The following is a 13,604-nucleotide window of genomic DNA, read 5'->3' as shown; positions in this document are numbered from 1 at the left end:
TTTCTATTTTTGAGTGAAAACTGTGAATGTATGAAAGGAAAATAAGTATAAGGGAGGGAATCTAAGCTTTGGGTTTGGAATTGGGAATGGGGTTTCTTTGAAGATTTGAGAGAAAATAGGATAAAATGAGGTGGAATATGGGTATAGGTGAGGGTTTAATTCTTCTTTTAAGCTAAAATTTGAACTTTTGCTGTTCCTTCTGAGATTTAGAGAGAAAAGGGGGAAGAAAGGGTTTGAAAAAATGACAAAAACGCTATTATTTCTAATTTATTTGCCGTCGTTAACCGATTAAGAGCTGTATTTAATTGATTTGTCATAGTTAAAATTCCAGATTTTCAGAGAAATGAGTCCAGGTAATTGATTAAAGTAGGACGTTAATAGATTTAATTTCATGAAAAATAAAATGTTTGCTACTGGAACTTATTTTAATAGATTAAGAATTATTGTTAATCGACTAACTCGCATCACATTTGTAGAAACAAGTGGTTTTTGGGTTTTAAAAGCATGCAAAGATTTCTAACATATGTCAAGCAAATTTTTAATTAAACTCACATACATATAGAATTTATCATGCTAGATCATGAGTTATATTAGGAATATAATGCATTCAACAAATATTCATTTTGAAGCATATAAGATATTTAACATGCGAAGCACATAATAAAGTTTGAGACGATTTTAATCAAGATAATTTTTGTATCAGCCAATTGTATCGTGAGAGGGGCTTGGTGAAAATATCAGTCAATTGCTTAGTAGTTTCAACAAATTCAAGCATGCAATCGCCTTTTTGTACATGGTCACACAAGAAATGATGTCTAATTTCAATATGCTTGGTTCTCGAATGCAAAACGGGATTCTTGGATAGGTTTATGGCACTTGTATTATCACATTTTATAGGGATCTTTTCGAGATTAAGTCCAAAGTCCTTAAGTTGTTGCTTCATCCATATGATTTTAGCGCAACACACACCAGCGGCAATGTATTCCGCTTCGGCGGTGGATAAAGCAACACAGGCTTGCTTTTTACTATGTCATGCAACTAAGAAGCTGCCTAGTAAGTGACAAGTCCTACTAGTGCTCTTCCGATCCAACTTACATCCCGCAAAATCAAAATTGAAATATCCTACCAACGTAAAACTTTATTAGTTAATTCTCCTTTGGTGAAAGATTTATCTAGAGCAACTAAATGGTTTACTATATATGTGAATCGTTTTTGCATGTCGCCAATAGATTCACTCGGAAACATACGAAACAACTTGTACTCATGTGTCATGGCATTCATCCTGGCACGCTTGACTTTGCTAGTGCCTTCATGAGTCACTTGTAAAGTGTCCCATATTTCCTTGGTTGTAGGTATGAGTGATAGAATACACCTAGAAGGGGGGTTGAATAGGTGTCGCGGTTCCCAAGTACCGCTTTTCGCACCAAAGCCCTGTTCTAGAAAACGCCAAGTTAATCGATTAACTCACTGGCTAAATCGATTAAATCGTACAAAACAGACTATTGCTGAATGACTTGATTGCACATCCACTCACTGATATTACAGAAATGATATAGCAGATATATTTGAACAGAATTAATCACTATATGGCAGAATCACAATATTCAAATTATCAGCTAAAATAGGCAATTAAAACCACTTGAAAAGGTAAAGAGATAAGGGTAAGAAACAATATGCAACAAGGATTTTATATTGGTTCGTTTTGCAGTCCACTGCAAAACTACACCCAGTCCTCCCCTTCCGATCTCGGGATATTTTCTTCACTAAAACTGAAACAAATGTATATTACATACACACTTCCAATTACAAGACCTTAGATGCTACCTTCTTGAATTCCTAGAACCCCTACCTTGGTTTGACTACTCTAATCGCCTAGGAAAACCTTTCCTACGATCTAGCCCTAGCCAAGAGTATGTTCTAAACTCAAGACCTCTAAATCTTGGTGAAGACTAACATAATCTCGTTGGTGGTAAGACACCAAGAGACGACTTTCATTATCTCAAATACAACACAAAATCAGAGTATTATGAAGCACAATATGGCTCAATTATAACAATTAAAAACCAACTATAAAACCTATACAAATCTCACAAATTATTAAGAATATGTATAAGATCAAAATCATGCAGAAACATGTAATTTCTATCCTACGAAATCTCTAAAAGAAATGAAAGAATCTTGCAAGAAAAGATAGAATGATGAACACATTTAATCACATACAATTGAATGACATTTTAATCCCTAAGCATGATATTATCTCTCACTATCTCACATGCAATTCTCTCTGCCTATATGACATACAATGAACACAAAATATGCAACTTAGAAATTCTAAGACTACTAATGATTACTCTATTTATGACTCTAGTCTAGACATGAAGCTCTTGAGTCTTTAGCATATTAATTTGTTGAGTCCTTGTCTTCATCAAAACATAGGCAAGCTAATAGTGTTATCTTGACACTTTGCACTTTCACTTGGCACTTTCACATTGTGAAACCCGAAAGAATTCATCATATGACAGGGCTGATGTGATGATGTTTTTAGCATGTAGGTTATATTTAAACTTTTTACGTTCATCATCAGTACATAAACTCTTGGGTTTTTCTTTCGGTTCATCGTCCACTAGATGCATTGGAGCGAAAGGCCCGTTGAATACAGATTCCCAAATATCCGAGTCAATGGCTTCAATGAATATTTTCATCCGGACTTTCCAGTAGGCGTATCCTCCGCCACTGAATACAGGATGGTGGTTAATGGATGCGCCATCGCCGCGAAAGGGGTTTGTGGAACCAATTTTGTTTCCCTTTATGATCACGCGTATGCAGTTGAGCTAGCACGCCGTGCTAGCTCTAATACCACTTGTTAGGTATCAGTGGATAGAACACACCTAGAAGGGGGTTGAATAGGTGTCGCGGTCATCAATTACCATTTTTCACACCAAAGCCCTATTCTTGAAAAATCCCTAGTTAATCGATTAACTCTCTACTTTAATCGATTAACACACAAAAAAGAACAAGTTGCATAATGGCTTCTTGCGCAGCCACTCATCGATGTTCAAGAACAGATAAAACATATATTTCTATACATAAATAAACAAGATACAACAAACTATCAGTATCCAAAATATCAGATAATATCATGCAATAATAACACTTCAAATGTAATGAGATTAGGGATAGAAAAAGCCTGCAACAAGGAATTTTATCCTGGTTCATTTGCGGGTCCACTAGCAAACTACATTCAGACCTACCCTTCTGATCTCGGGAGATTTTCTTCACTAATATTGAACATAATGTATATTTACATGCAAACTTCCAATACAACACTTAGACGCTCCCTTCTTGAATCAAAGCACCCACTTTCTTGGTTTGACTATCCCAATCGCCTAAGAAAACCTTTCTTACGATCTAGCCCCAGCCAAGAACTCATTCTAAACTCAAGACCTCTAAGTCTTGGTGAAGACACACTGAATCTCTTACGTGGTAAGAGACCAAGAGACAAATTCCCTTATTACAAAAAATAGTACAAAAACAGAATTTTATAAAGCACACTTTTGCTCAAAATATTACAATTAAAACTCAACTAAAACCCATATACAAAAATCACAAGATAATATGAATATGTATGAGTTTATGAAAATGTAGAAACATAGAATTTCTATCCTAAAATTCTCTTAAATAAATGCAATAAAACATGCAAGAAAAGATAGGAACGTTTAACATATAAACCACATGCAATATAATGACAATTAAAGCCTAAGCATGGTTCTATCTCTCACTATCTCACAATGCATTTCACTCTGCCTATATGACACAATTAAGCACGAAAAATATACAACTAGCAATTTCTAAATATGAATCATATGATGTATGATACATGACCTGAAAACACAGTTTTTATAGAAAACCTTTATGAGTCCTAGTTAATCGATTAAGTATCCATTTAATCGATTAACAGGTTATTGGGAATAATTGTTTTTAGGTTTTCAGTTATCTGGTTAAACCGTAAACACGTTAATCGATCAAAACATCTTTTAATTGATTAACTGACACATTTTCAGCTAATTGATTAAATGGTAAACAACCTATATGTTATGTTTATCAACTATACATGTTTTACCAATATATTATGCCTAAGATGCACAAGTAACATGTCTGATTGATGTATGAACACATAATGATCTAGATGGAATGTCTCATGTAAATTAAATGATTAATTTTAAGGCTTATGAGAATTGCATCTAGGTTTACCTAACCTAGACTCAATATCTAAGGCACACATCTTAGACTTCTAAAACTAACTCTATTAAAGAACGTAGTCTAGATATGAAAACCTTGAGTCCACAGCATGTTGATTTGTTGAGTCATCTTCAAGCTTTCACTAAGTCCTTGTCTTCAACAAAACATAGGCAATCCAATAGTGCTCTACTTGACAATTTTCACTTTCAAATCCATGTGGAATGATAGATAAAAAGAAAGTGCAATACGACCTTAAATCCAAAACATTTCTTACTTTGACTCTAGGAGAATAAGAATTTTTTAGAGTGTCATGTTGCAAATCGTCAACACAAATTTAGGACACTCTAGAAAGAATGCATGGAAGTAAAGAAGTACAAAGGTCCGCAACAAATAGTGAAACATCAACATCAAACCAAAAATCTACATGCTCTATATGCAGAAAACCGGATAATCTTAAATATGCTTGTCTAACCCTACAGAAGCGTTATACATTCAAAGGAAAGAAGGACAAGAAGCGTAGAAGAACAAATGTCATATTAGAAGATAAAGATGATGGTTCAAATGCAAAACTCAGAATTAAGGAGCAATCACATATTTCCTTGATGGCTTCAAACAATTCAAATACGATTATGAGGTTAGTAACTCTGAACCAAATGATACATTTTCATATAATGAGTTGCATAACGCTTTTCTTGAATTACATGAAGAATTTATTAGACTCTCTAAAGTATGCATTAAACAGAAAAACGTTGTAGAACTTCATGAGAGTCAAAATCAAATTCCACAAAAAGATTTGGATGCCTTAAAATCCAAATCAAATGACATGTGCATTGAATGTCCAAAATGTGACATTCTTGAAACTAAAATTGTTTCATTAAATCAAGAAATGAATATTTTAAAGAAGAGTACTCATAAGTTGGACAATATTTTAATAACTAAAAAACATACCAATGACCAAAGAGGTCTAGGCTACACAAATAGCAGAAAAACTAATGGTATGATAAAGAGTACTTTGTGAAAACTAAGAATGACTACATGCATAATATTTCTAAATAAAATATTGATCAACATTCTTTCTACAAGTCTAAATTCAAGATACATAAGCATCAACCCACATGCTTTTATTTTAAAAATGTCGGTCATACTCCTAATTCATGTCATATTAGAAAAGTTGGTATTCCAACTAGTCAATATGTTTGGGTTGAGAAAGCTGCTAACCCTGTAAGACCTAAACCACATTGGGTACCTAGAAGATCTTTGTAATTTGTTTTGCAGGAGGGCTTGAAAGCCATAAGCATAAATGTATTATCATGATAACGACTGTTCAAAGCATATAGCACGTGGAGATTCAAAATTATCATTTATTCAAGTAATAAAGGCCTTCTCACGAAAGGACAGGTCGACGCTATACTTTTTGTAATGATTTTGGCAAAATGATGTAAGGGGAATTTGAAATGCCCATGATGGGGAAATTAAATTATTTCCTTGGGTTGCAAATCAAACAACTCGAGGATGGTATTTTTGTAAGTCAATCCAAATATTGTAGAGACTTGCTAAAAAGATTTGAAATGGATGGCTGCAAGCCAATAGCCACTCCTATGGGTTCTGGAACATACACTGATACAAATGAAACTGGAAAATGCATTGATATATCAAATTATCGAGTTATGATTGGTTCCCTACTTTATCTAACTACTAGTAGACCTGATATAGTGTTCAGTGTATGTTTGTGTGCATGTTATCAATCAAAACCAAAAGAAACACATTTAGTTACTGTCAAAAGAATCATGAAATATCTAAAAGGAACAACTGATGTTGGATTATGGTACCCAAAAGGAAGTATATGTGATTTGGTAGGATATTCAGGTTCATATTTTTATGGATGCAAAACTGAGAGAAAAAGCACAAGTGATACTTGTCATATATTTGGAAATGCACTAGTCACATGGTCATGCAAGAAACAAGCTTGTGTTGCTCTAAGTACTGATGAGGCATAATACATAGCGGTATGTAGTTGTTATGCCCAAGTGTTGTGACTTAAACAACATTTACGATATTATGGCTTAGACTTAGTATGCATTCCCCTAAAATGTTACAATACTAGTGCTATAAATCTCACAAAGAATCCAATAATGCATTCTAGAGCCAAACACATAGATATAAGATATCACTTCCTTAGGGATCATGTTCAAAAGAAAGATGTGACTGTAGATTTTGTTGATACTCATGACCAACTAGCAGACATATTTACTAAACCTTTTATTCCATAATTTTCGTGTTTAGAGGCCAAAATGAAAAATCCCAAAATCTCTCAAACCTCAAAACCTAATCTTTCAAATCTTCAATATATGGCTTCTTCATCAAGGACTAAGAAGCAACGTACATGTTTGTCTCAAAAGAAACAAGATACTTCATCTTCTGAAGCTAATCCTTTGGATTTAGCACGATTTCTCGCCAATGATGAACAACGCAAAGTCTTCTCGGAGCATTTTATTGGACGCTCAATCTTTGCTCCTAAGTATGGTAATATCAGTAACTTTGAGTTTGAAGATTTCCATTTCCCTAAACTACTTAGGCAATAAGATCTTTTTGATTTCTGTGAAGAAACAAATGCCTACTATCATGAACTTGTTAAATTATTTTACTGCAATTTGAACTTTAGGAAAAATCGTTTAACATCCTCTTTGAAAAGAAAACAAATTGTTTTAGACGTTAAAACCTTTAGTTCAATATGTTGTAATATACCCTCTCAAGGTAGCATAAAAGATTTTGGTCTTGCTTGTGAATGAGATAATTATGATAGAAAAGAGTTCTAGTAATCTATGTGTAGATTCTCTAAACGGGAAATCGAAATGAGTAAGCAACAACCTTTAGGTGAAACTGTAAAGAATAGAGATATCCTTGCTGTAGGAAATCTCAATCTCGAATTTAGTTTGCTTCATACTTTCTAAGCTATGTCATTCATCCAAAATTATAAACTCATTCTCAAATTAATAACATGGAACTACAATTGATGTATGCTCTTAAGCATAACCTTCAAATAAATTGGGCTTTGACAATAATGAGACAAATATGGTATGTGCGAGAAACTCACAGCCACTTGCCTTATGTAATCTTCATAACCAAAATACTTGAGCATTTTGGTGTATCCACTATTGGTGAGTCCAAAATCACACTTGGTGCATGCAATTGTAAGATCGATGTGGATGTGATCCCCAAATGGGTTTCTTTCGAGATCCAATTGATAGAATCTATAAGCATCAAAGTGATAGACACACAGGTTGCACCTGTTGATCCAACTGCCAATGTCTTTGTTAACCCTCATGAACATCAACCTTCTGAGTTTCATGTTGAGTCGTCTTCATCTGCTGCCATGCCTACCAATTAGATGATCATGGACGAATTATTTTTTCTTCGAGGCTACATCTCTAATCGGATGGATGCTTTTGATGCTCAGAAACAACAAGTCCAATTTGAACTTCAAAGTCTTTCATATAAGATCAATAGAATGGACCTTGATGAAGAAAACACTAAGCATGTGTCTTAGAATATTTGTTGTCTAGGATTTCTCTTTGTAATGTTGCTGGATTATTAACAATGTGTTTTTATTGTTTTTCTAGTTAAATTTGAACAATGTATGAACATCTTTTAATTTTCTATTATGCTATGAAGAATTTGTATTTGTTATATACATAACGTATGCTATATATTGTGCTTGAATATTGGCTTTTCTTCTTTTTTATGAAGTCTAAAGGGGGAGAAAAGTTGGGAGAGTGTATTTTATGTTCAAAATTATTTCAGGCACATAAGTCCAAATCAAAGGGGAGTATACAAAATAAGGGGAGCATAGTCAAATCAATGTACAAAATATCACAAAGTATACTACTCTCAAAAAACTATACTGTCAATAAGATCTTGGTTTGTCATCATCAAAATGAGGAGATTATGAAGAAGATCTTGCTCCTGACCTTGGCACGGTTTTGATGAAGACATCAACATCACATAAAGAAGAAAAGGAAGAATACTTATGAAGACAATGAAGATAAAGTTTCAAGGAATTTAGAGTCTAAGTCTATAGATACTTCTATCCTTATACTCTATAATATAATATTAGTAGTAATGGCACAAGAATATTTTAAAAATTAAATTGAAAAATACAAGTATAAACAAAAACAATTTTGAAAATACTATGTAACAAGTTATTGGATCTAAGTAACGGGTTATTGTGACTAAGTAAAAGGTTACCAAAGCTAAGTAACAAGTTACATGAATGAGAAACAAGTTACCCAACAAAAACTGAACAGGGTAATCGACTAATTTCTGTGAGTAACCGATTACAATATTGGACAATGTGTTTGAGTAATCGATTACACTCTTAGAGTAACCGGTTACATAGTGCGAAAATCAATTACTCAGTTGGACAATATATTTGAGTAATCGATTACACGATTTGAGTAATAGATTACACGATTTGAGTAATCGATTACACAGTATAATAATTAATTACTCAATTGGACATAATGTTTGAGTAATCGATTACTCAATATGTGAACACTTGGCCTTGTTGAGCTACCTGCTTGAGCAGCTTGTCCTACTCTGGCCAGATGTTGGTTCTAGATGGGCAGTCCCAAGGTGCACGTTGAGCTGTCTACTTGAGCAGGTTGGCTTGTGTCGGACTTGAGTCTAACCGTGTAAAGCTTGTGCCTGACTGAGCCAAGTTGGTGTCAAGTCAGCTAGGCGATGCTGAGTGTCCACGTCAGGCTGCTTAATGAGCAGCTTCATGTTTTTTATTCATGCTTGTGGCCAAGCACTTAGCTTGCCATGTGTGCATCAAAAGTGGCTTATGTGGATACCTTCTTGCTTGACTATTCTTCTTGATTTTTTTTCTCTCTTTATTTTCCCTAGAAAATTTCACACAAAATTTGGAAAAGAGATGGACAAAATATATAATCAAAGTATGGCAATTTATCTAAAAAGTGTTCAATTAAGTTGGTTTTGCATGATTTGCATAAGATAAGTGCGATGAAAAGTGTATGAAAATTAGGTATTTTTGACACTTATCAAATCTCCCCAACTTAAACTTTGTTTGTCCTCCAAAAAATGGTAAAGCACATCTGAATTGGCTATGGCTAATCTTCAAGATTAGATTAAAGCACATCCAAAGCAAATAGTTTTCAATCAAAAAGTGTTTCTTGCGCACACAAGTTCAAAGATGAAACTTTTTAAGGGATGTAAGTGTTTCACTCAATTTTCAACCATTTGAATGTAGTAATTTGAACTTGATTTTTGTCTTACCTATTCTCTTAAATTGCATTTTCAATCAAGGATCACTAAGGACTTATTTTCGGTTGTAATGAGGCTAGGCTTGAAAAAATCATGGTTTTTCTTGGATAAGAATATTTTATTTCAAAAGAGCAAAAACATTTCAAAAAATTTCTCAATGAAGCACTTCACTTTTGCTTTCTTTTGTAATTTCTTCCCCATCCTTTTAGTTTTTGAACCTTGCCTCTTTTTGAACCTTGCCTCTTTTTGGCCTTCCAACCATTGAGTGTTAGCAACAAACTCCTCATAAGTTCCACCTTGGAAATTTGGATGAGAGCCTCTATACATGCTTGTAATCCCACGAAAGCAACCAATTTGTTGTTGGTTTTGGAAATGTTGTTCTTCAATAATTGCTTCCAAAGTGGTATTACTTGTCCTCCCACGTGGAGGTTGAGAAGAGGAACTCACATCTCCAAACTTCTTTCTCAAGTCGGCCCTAGCTTGGGCCAAGCTTTTTTCCTTGCAATGGGATTGGACATAATAGGTGTTGATCTCGGTTTTGAGTGCCATGATCTCCCCATATGGTTCGGGCACTTCTTCGTACCTACATAAGCCAGTGATAAGTGATGGTAAAATCAAAGAAGTTATACCCCTTATTATGCACTCATTGATGGCATTCAAGATGATGGCCACTATGACAATGGATTCTTCCTCATAGATGGAGTTGATGAGTTTTGCCTTGCCTAGAGGTAGATCTGAGACATGAGAAGTCGACCAAAGGTTGAACAACACAAAGATGGTCCAAAGTTGAGACGCTTGAGTCATACAAAATCAAAAACATCGGGCCAATTTGGTTGACCTCCAATCCTTGCAAACATAAGCTCCTTCTTACTTGAGCATTATAATGTGATTCTCCTTCCTCCGAAGAAGATTCCCTTATTTTGAGTTGAAAGGTGCATAGGTCATGGTCACAATTCAGAATTGGAGACCATGGGTGTCATTGACCTAAGTGTATCTATTAGCTCTTGCCTTCCCCGACATAATTGAGTTGGCATAAAATTGCTTCACAACATCCCAAGAAAATATCTTGTTGGGTGTTGTGAGTTTGTTCCATCCAAATTTGGCCACAATGAACATGAACCCATCAAATTCTTCTTCTTTCAAGTTGAATATATTTTCTAGAACCAATGCACTTTTGAGTTAATCAAATATATGGATTAGAGGTGGACAAAATATATAATCAAAGTATGACATTTTACCTAAAAAGTGTTAAATTAAGTTGGTTTTGCATGATTAGTATAGGATAAGTGTCATGAAAAGAGTATGAAAATTAGGTATTTTTGGCACTTATCAAGTACTGGATGTAACCTTCAGTGGACAAGAAGGTGAATCAGTATAAAAATCTCTGAGTATTCTCTTCTCATTTATCTCCTTAATTTTACTTGATATTTTGCTGCATAACTTTCCGCTGCTACTAACACTGTAAATTGCAGAAAAAATCTATCATAAATCTGTCGGAAACATGTGGCAGGACATGGTTGGTTGGAGCAGAGGGTGCACAAAAAAAGTTGTGGACTCGTCCACACTGGATCCAACGCCTAGGCACGAGACTGGATTAGCTCTGGGCGGACGAAAATTCAACGGGAAGCATATCGCGTTCTGATTGGCTGGTTTATGAGTCAAGGATAGACTTAAAAAGTAATTGGAAGCATCGGTTGTGATTTAATGCCTAGGTGAGAGCACAGGACGGGCAATGGGTCCACTTGTTCAGTGTAATTTCTCTCTCTCACTATTTATCCACTCTAGCACTTTTTCAGGGTAATTTCTCAATGTTTCCATTGTTCACAATGTATTTTCTTATTAATCTCAACACCTCTATTTATAATGAACATTATACCAATCGAATTCAGAAAAAAAATATTTTAAATTTTAATTTTAATTAACCTAATCACTTAGTTTTAGAAATCATAACAAGACTAATTTAATTCTTTATTTTGGCTTTATTATTTATTCTGAAAATCCATAGAAGCTTCCAATGGATAATCTTCTTTTTATTTATTTTTTGTTTGCTTTTGATAATTCCGGAAAATAATATAAATCCAATATAAAAATAGTTTTACTTATTTAATATTTTAATTTCGAAATTTTCAAAATAATTCTTATTACTATATCTTGGCTTTTTTTGCATAGGCTTCTAGATGTCCATTTGAATTTGATTTTTTCTTTTCTTTAGATAAAAAAAGATGTAGGTTTTTTGGAAACTAACTTTTATTTATTTTTGGATAAACTCTTTTTGGAATTCAACTATTTTTATTTAAAGGAGTTTTGGGCTCTTTTCTGTGCCGGACAAAAATGGGTGTTCACAACAGATTAAAGGTTGAGCAAGTTTCATGATGGAACACTGAGGATCCATCTTAGGAGAGATAATGAGATTGTTGAGGAAGATACCTATTTCGGTCAATAATGTGTGGTAATGAACACCAATAGACCTACTGAGTGGACCTAAATATGTGCAAAGTAAATAAAATGAAAGAAACACTAAATTTTAATGTGAAAAACCTTCCAATTCCAAGGGAATAATCATGGGACAATCTTCAAAAAATATTTCATTATAGGTAGGACAATTACAATATCCATTCCACACTCTTCTTACATAAGAGGTACACATATAGTATTTCCTAGTGAGACCAATCCTATTCAAATATTACAAAATATAGTACCAATGAGTAATAGAGATGAAATCCAAAATTAACTCAGTCTATTTTTATACAGTCTACACTGTTTAGGGTTTGCTCACACTTTATATTTTTATTCACTACGAGAAGTTCTCACTTGCAAAGAATTATGTTATAATTTATTTCTTGTTGCTTTTACTCATCTTCATTCAATTGAAGCAAAATGCCTTCATTTATAAGGACTTGTGTAGTGTGAAAACACTACAAAATATTCAAATGTGAGGCCTCCACCGTCCTAAACCTGTTTCTCCTCTCATGAAATAAGTGCCATAAAACATGGCTTTTACTACATCATATGGATGGATCCCACAACTCTCGCACTCCAAACGATGGGGATAATTTGGAACATTCATTTATGACTCATGTCGATGGACTTGGCACAAAGTTGAAGTTCTTCACGTGCTACAACTTTTGCCATCATCTCAGCAATATTTTCACTCTGTAGATATTCTCTAGCTTGAACCGTTGTTCGTCAAGTACATGGCATAGGCAATGATATCTAACATCAATATCCCTTGTACAAGAGTGGTATATCGCATTTTGCTTAAATCCAAAACACTTTAACTATCGCAATGGATCATGGACCTCTCATGTTTCATTCCCAACTATTGAAGAAACCTCTTCAACCAAAACATTTCTTTACACTCTTTAGTCATGGAAATGTATTATATTGAACCTCTCTACAACTCTTTCCATATATCATTTGTGTGACAATCATAACTTCTTAGCCTTCCGATCTCGCAAAATCTACATACCCATAATTTGCTTTGCATAATCTAGATTCTTCATATCACAAGACTGATAACTCTTTCTTCAACTCACCAATCATTTGTGCATCATGTCCTACTATTAGCATATCGTCTACATACAACAAACGGATAATGAATTTGTCTCCTTGAAATGTTTTTAACATATAAAAATGATCTACATTAGTCCTAGTATATCAATGACTCATCATGATTGAGTCCAACTTCTTGTACCATTGCCTATGAGACATTTTAATGCTTGCAAACTCTTCTTCAATCTGCAAATCATGTTCTCCTTCTCAATTTCTTCAAATCCTTCTAGTTGATCCATGTAGGTCTTTTCTTCCAAATCTCCTTGGGGAAATGCAGTCTTCACATATAATTGTTCATGCTTCAGATCCAATCTAGTTGTCAATCCGAGTATAACTCGAATTTAACTCATTTTGACAACAAGAGAAAATTTCTCATCAAAATCTACTACTATTTTTTCCAAAGCCTTTCATGACCAAGCGAACTTTATATTTGACTAGTTGATCACCGTCTTTCTTTAGCTTGAACACCCATTTATTTTTCAAGTCTTTCTTGCCTTTGGGAAGTTCCACAAGCTCACAAGTATCATTCT

Source organism: Lupinus angustifolius, chromosome LG13 (assembly GCF_001865875.1).
Source record: "Lupinus angustifolius cultivar Tanjil chromosome LG13, LupAngTanjil_v1.0, whole genome shotgun sequence".
Lineage (NCBI taxonomy): Eukaryota > Viridiplantae > Streptophyta > Magnoliopsida > Fabales > Fabaceae > Lupinus > Lupinus angustifolius.
This window is presented reverse-complemented; position numbering follows the sequence as displayed.